Below are 7,238 nucleotides of genomic sequence, written 5' to 3' on the forward strand. Positions count from 1 at the left end.
ATAGCTTCAGTTGCTTAAAAAAGTTCCTAGTCCACTTCCTGGTTACACTGTATAGCCTGTGTTGAGAACAGCTGCCCTAGAGTTTACAGACTAGGGCAAGGCTGTGTCTGTGAGTGTCGGGGCCCCTCCAGCTGCCTAGCTTGAACATATTCTTCCCATTTTAATCCCCCCACCAAATGCCTGCTTTATTAGCTGAATCGAAGGACAGAAAGGTGCTCTGGGTGCTGACTGCTGTCTTGTCTTGAGCACCCAGCAGACAGTGCTTCTCAACGGATCTGATTGGGCTTCTTTATAAAGCATCTTAGGTGCTTCCACACCAGGGCAGGGGCTTAACTTCTTGAGATCATTATGGAACCTGGAGGTAAGCCTTGCCCACTTCCCAGGCTCAGGGTAACCCCTTGTCTCAGGAGCTCAGTGCATCACATACTCTAGCAGCGGTTCTCAACCTGTGGGTTGCGATCCCTTTGGGGGTCGAATGACCCTTTCACAGGGGTCGCCTAAGACCATTGGAAAACACATATATAATTACATATTGTTTTTGTGATTAATCACTATGCTTTAATTATGTTCAATTTCTAACAATGAAATTGGGGGTCACCACAACATGAGGAACTATATTAAAGGGTTGCGGCATTAGGAAGGTTGAGAACCACCGCTCTAGACCCAGTTAAGGGTTTTCCAAAACCAGACCCACTGAGCACCTGCAGTCTTATAACCTCCAGGCCTGATCAAGGCAGAGGGTTGTTGGGGGACCCTATGCTCAAGGAGTTTGCTGCCCATGTCTGGGAATTTGAATTCTTTATAGGAGTCTGTGGGTTGAAGGAAGCACCTACTTTACACAAAGAAATGCCAGCATATTTTAGGTGCTCGCATCAAGGCGACAGCATTGCAGTTTTCTTTGGAATGGGATTGGTATTCCAGGGATGAGTCAATAAGTGGTACTGCCAGGAACATTCCTTGAAGGATGTATACAGCAGGCGCTCTAGTCCCCGAGACTTAGTGGAACTCTTACTTGGGCTGGTGTGAAAAAACAAGCAAACAGCCAAAGTAGTATATACATGTCAGGCTCTGTCCCCAACTAAAAGTAATATTAAGATTCCTAAGGAAAAATGTGAATATGATCAGAACTGCCCCCCTGTAGTTTCCAATTGGGCCCCAAAATTCTAGCCCTGGGGTTGATGTGTTATCTTCTACTTCGGCACCAGCACTCCCCCACCCCTGAATCCCCAAACCCCCAAACAGATATCTTACCTTTCTTTCTCTGCAGAACTTCACTCTCTTTTTTTGGACCAGACAAACACTTGTTTAAAAAATCCATGTCTCAGGCAGCACCCCTATAACTTATGCCAAGTTATTTGCCTCCACTTTGGCTATATTGACGTCTTTAAGAGATGCCCTAGCAGGATCTGCACAAAACACCTAACACTCAGGCCATTTGCTCAGAAATTCAGTAAAGTACCATCTACAACCAGAAAGGACCTCAGAAATGTCACGGAGAGCTGGAGACAAACATGTTCTGAGTCTGCTGACTCGTGTGTGTGTGTGTGTGTGTGTGTGTGTGTGTGCGCGCGTGTGCGCCATGCTGCCTCAGAAATGAGTGAGCCTGGAGGCTGACCGGGCCACTCAGGGTCTTATTCTGGGCCCTTTCGATGAGCCTTACCACCCACCTTGTGCTAAATGAAGCAGAGTGGCAGCTGACTTCAAAACGTGGAACAAATCTTTGATGGAGTTGCATGCTGCTCTGTGACCAGCTTAGCGTCCGAGGTTCAGGAACAGTGTAAGTCCACCTGTAATCGTTGACAGCCAAAACCATGTCCTTGCTACCCAGCTGAATATTATGTGGCTTGCCAAATTATTTATTTATGTAAATCCTCACCCGAGGATATTTTTTCCACTGACTGTTTTTTTAGAGAGAGTAGAGGGGAGAGAGGAGGGGGGTGAGAGAGAGAGGAACATCCATGTGAGAGAGACACATTGACTGGTTGCCTCCCGGAGGAGCCCCAGGGCTGGGGATTGAGCCTGCAACCCAGGTATGAGCCCTTGACCCAGAATGGAAGCGGCAGCCCTGCTGTCCCCTGGATGAACACTCTAACCACTGAGCACTGGCCAGGGCTTGGCTTGCCAAATTATGAAAACAGAACCTCCCTGTTAACCTGATGATGTTACCAATAAAATGTGCTAAAGCTCCAGGAAGGGAGTAGGAAAACTTCAGGGGAAGGATGGAGGCGGTGATGGGGTAGAGGCAGAGGGGCCCCAGAAAATGCCTGGCAAAGAGAGGAATGTTAATTGAAAAACCAGTGGCCAATTAGAGAAAATCACCTGCCTGTACTGACCTTTCCCCCACAAACCTTAGCTCCTCTTTTACAACAGAGCAGTCCGGGAAGTAGCAACATCATCTTTGTTTTTGTTCCCTCAACGACACTGAAATGAAGTACCTTGTTGATGTAGGGGCCAGCCTTCCATCTCCTTCGATCTAAGCACCAGAGTTTCCCCCACATTCCATTAGCCTCTGAAATATTTAGGGCAGTAGAAATTTCCCATCACATCATCGCATGCTCATGCAAACATCGCATGCTCATGCAAACATCGCGTGCAAACATCTCTTTCCCATCTATTTCTGACCAACATAATTTCCTCCTAAACCCATTTTCTCCTATGAATCTGCTAGATCTTCTGTAAAATGAGATGCTCCTCTTTTCTGAGCAGAAATTCTTTGTGTTTAATTTCCCTCTGCAGAGCCTCTTTTCTAATAACCTTTGCTCATTAAAGAATATCTGCCTCTGCATCTTCCCACCCACCCTTTCGCCTCGAGTATAAATGAGGTCAGACTCACTTACTCTGCCCACAGCGAAAATCAATGGAAATCCTGTGAGCCAGGCCTTCCCAAATCGCCTCGAATTGCTTGTAGTTGGTGTCAATCATGTTTTCCCTCCTGTGTTCTGCCAGTTAAAGACCTAATTCCCATAGCAGTGGTTCTCAACCTTGGCTGCACATTAGAATCACCTGGGAATCTTTTTAAAATCCTCATTTCTGGGCCCCATCCTCCGGAAATTCTGTTTCTTCGTTATGGGGTGGGGCCACAACATCAGTAACAAAGAAACAGAATTTCCGGAGGATGAGGCCCAGAAATCAGGATTTTAAAAAGATTCCCAGGTGATTCTAATGTGCAGCCAAGGTTGAGAACCACTGTCCTATAGGATCTTCAAATGGTAGGTGGACAGGCTTGCCTTCTTTTCCTGTCATAATCCAAATATTTTAGTGATGCATCTTGGTCCTACTTTCTTGTTCATAATAATAGATATCGACAGGCAATTTCTTTTTATTTTCTTCCCATCAAGGCTCCCATTTCACATAGACCAGAATTTCCCAAGACTAAAATCTCAAATCATACAAAGTGAGTTAGATTACATTGGACTTCCTGGAAACTTTGTTCTTTCTTTATTTTTTTAACTTTTTTTTTTTGGTTAATTCTTACTGGAGGATATTTTTCCATTGATCTTTAGGGAGAGTGGAAGAGAGAAGGAAAGACAGAGAGAAATACCAATGTCGATTGGTTGCCTCCTGCACTGAACCCCAACCAGGGCCTGGCCGGGGAGGAGATGCAACCAAGGTACATGCCCTTGACTGGAATTGAACTTGGGACCCTTTGGTCCACAGACTGATGCTCTATCCACTGAGCCAAACTGGCTATGGGAGAAACTTTGTTCTTGTTCTACACATAGCAACCTACTGGTAGCCCTTCCCAGACTAGAAGCTTGCAAATAAGATTCCTTTTTCACCTTGCTTGCTTCTCCAGCATTCTAGGCTGCATGCACTTCTCAGGAACAATTACAGGTAGGCCAGACATGCCTTGAATTGTCTGTGACTTAGGAGGTGGCATCTCAGTAATATAGAAACGCTTCTTCTGATTGGAGGCTGTTCTCGGGGTCCACGGGCCCAGCAACCCCATATGTATGCCCTCCCCTTATGTGTCCAGGTTTGGTGGGGAGCGGAAGCAATAATGTGCTTCACTAACTAAGCTTGTGGTACACCCAGCTGAAACTGACAAACCAGAACAAGCATCTGCACCCCCTTCCCTTTGCCCAAAACACAATCCATTTTGTAATGTTTGGCTCTTCTCTCCTGGGCATAGTACTTTCACTCCTTGTCCCGTCCCAAACTTGTTCTCTTCAGTTTTGGTTCCCAAAATGCCCGAACCTCATGATGATCTTCATGTCAACTACCCATGTGATTAAATTTCACAAGGGCTCAAAGAAACCCCATTTGAAAGTCATCATCTCATTTTTTAATATAGATGGGTCTGGTCTAAAATTCTCAGGGAAAGATGGTCCCCAAAGGAGATAGTAAGAAGTTTCCTTTTGCCTTCTTATATTCTGCTCACTCCCCCATTACCCTACCTAGGAAGGTAGCTTTTATTTTCATAAGCCTTTGCTTTTGTATTGTTGGTTATGCACAATTGTGGAATCAATATGGATTTTCACTTCTGGACAAGAACAACTCTAATAGCCCTTACATTGTCTTTTATACGTCGACTCAAACTGCTATGACTTTGTTGTTCAGCCAAAGCCTTCGATGAGGTTACCCGTAGCCTTTGGCTGATGCCTTGGCTACTGTTTCATCAAAATCAGCAGCCAGTTGCCCTTCCCAGGACATTACTTTGTTTCTATCCCTACTTCTCTGATCATTCTCTCTGGTACTTCCTGTTCCCACACAATCCTCATTCCAGAGATGTCATTTCTGACAGCTCTGCCATGGAGAGCCATAACCTTCACGTTGGATCCATACCTTCACTGCTGGAGGATGCTGCTCTAGGGGGACAATCAAGACTGATTGTGTTGGTACCTTCCTGTCAGGGAAGAATGGGCTCCACTAATGACCACCATTGAAACCACCTATGCACACCAGCGAGCAGTCACTCAGGTGGTTGTAAGTTTCTGCATCATTTTCTTGCTTGCTCTAGTGTTACATATAAATGAAGGAGAACAGGTTTGGAGAAAAAACACACAAACACACGATGCCACCCAAATAAATTTAACTACAAAAGAAACAAAAGGCATTAGGTAAAAATGAAGAAAATCTGGACAAAGTATGAATTTAGTTAATGATGACAATGTTAGCATACTTTTACACATGGAAATTGTTATGAAATACATAAATAGTACAATAAATATAACTTGACCTTGAAAAAAGAAAAAGAAGAAAAAGAGCCATTACAGAGTGAAGAGGTTTTGCTGCTACAAGCATGTATACATGTTTAATTACTGGATCTGTATTAGTTTGCTTGGGTTGCTCTAACAAAGGTACCACAAACTGGGTGGCGTACAAAACAAAAATTTTGAAATTCTGAAATTTAAGTGTCGGCAACGTTGGCTCCTTTTGGAGGCTGTGAGGGAAGGATCTGTTTCAGGCCCCTCTCCCTGGCTTGTAGATGCCGTCTTCTCCCCGTGTCTCCTTACATCACATTCCCCTACGCATGTCTGTGTCCAAATTTTCCCCTTTTGTAAGCACACCCATCACATAGGGCTCGGGCTCACCCTCGTGACCTAAGTCTAACTTGGTTGTCTCTGTAGAGAGCCTGTCTCCAAATAAGCTCACATTCTGAGCTACTGGGGCCTAGGACTTCAACCTGGGAATTTTGAGGGATACAATTCAACCCCTAACCGGGTCTTTCTTCAAATCCCTCACAGTTCACACATCATAAATGTATGCACATCTCTGAACTGAAATCATGGAAGGGAATAAGGTAGGTGTTTTTTTTTCCATAGAAGTTTCATCAGCACTTTAAAAAATTAGTGGGTATAATTCAGATGGTCTGACTCAACCTCCCCACAGTGACGCTCATGTGTAGGGCACATAGAGTAGTAACTCCAGTATTAGAAACAGGTTAGTAATATGGTTTCTAACCTTCAGAATTTATAGAAACAAGAAGAGCATGATTAAATGTAGGTATAAATAGCATTTCTACTAAAGGAGTTATCTCAGGAAAAAATAAATGTGTACCAGGAAAAACATTTGAAAGAGGTGTGTTTGCGCTTTGGAAGACAGGAAAGATCCACATAATTGTGGAAGGAATTGATGGTAGAGAGACTTTCAGACAAAACACTTATTTGTAAACTAGAGGTCCGATGCACAAAATTTGTGCAAGAGTAGGCCTGCCTTCACCCGGCTTTGTCTACTGGAAGGTCATCTGGAAGGATGTCCAGTCTAATTAGCATATTTTATTATTATAGATCTTCAGAGTTTCTGGGGACTAGATCAGAGAGGAGACATGGGTGGGATGGATTCAGTAAACTTTTTCTTCAATATTTGGAAGGAGTGTGTTTTGGTGTTTGAGGTGGGGTTAGATTGTTGAAGACTCATATTTATTCCAAACATTGCTGAGTACAATAAAATGATTTTGAGGGGAGTGTGGAGAGCAACTATAGCATTCAGACAGATCAAGCCTCAGACTGACTTGTGGCAAAGCCACATACAAGCCCCAGCTTGGAGGGAAAAGCCCTCCCAGCACAATTATAGCCAAAAGGCTATGGTTGTAAGCTTGACCTTATAGTCCAACCCTGCAGTCCTAGATAGCTAAGGGATGTGGGCTGCAGGGAGTGCAGCAAGTGTTGCCTAAACAAGGCTTGATAGAGTTCAGAGAATGGCAACAACAGGAAAGAAACAGATTTGAAACTCGCAGAAAGATTGTAAACATCCTGCCCTTCTTTTGCTTTGTGTGATCTGACTATAAAATAAAGACTCAGCCTATAGGCTGTGTCACTGTTTCCTCATCCAGGCACAGTGATCCACCTGGACCCAACTGTATTCTCTTGTCTGTTTTCTTTAATCCTTCACCGCTGTGCCCACCCCTCCTGCTCCTGGTTCACCTCTGGCCATGTTGGATGCAGTTCAGGGGAGGAGTGATGTGATTGGAGAAATGTTTGAAGGACAAATGAGTGAGTGGAGTGGAGAGTGCACAGTGAAGGGAGGTACTGATAGGTCCAAGTTAGGGCGTTAATTCTTTTTGAGCCTATTAGTCATAATAACGTTCACACTGAATATTGATATAATCCTATCTAATAAAAGACAAAAGGGTAATTAACCATACCTCCGCTACGTTTCCCATTGGCTAATCAGCGATATATGCAAATTAACTGCCAACCAAGATGGTGGCCGGCAGCCATGCAGCTGAAGCAAGCAGGAGGCTTGCTTGCTCCAGTGATGGAGGAAGCCAAGGTTCCCCGCCTGCCAAGGCCTGG

Source organism: Myotis davidii, unplaced genomic scaffold, assembly GCF_000327345.1.
Source record: "Myotis davidii unplaced genomic scaffold, ASM32734v1 scaffold339, whole genome shotgun sequence".
Taxonomy (NCBI): domain Eukaryota; kingdom Metazoa; phylum Chordata; class Mammalia; order Chiroptera; family Vespertilionidae; genus Myotis; species Myotis davidii.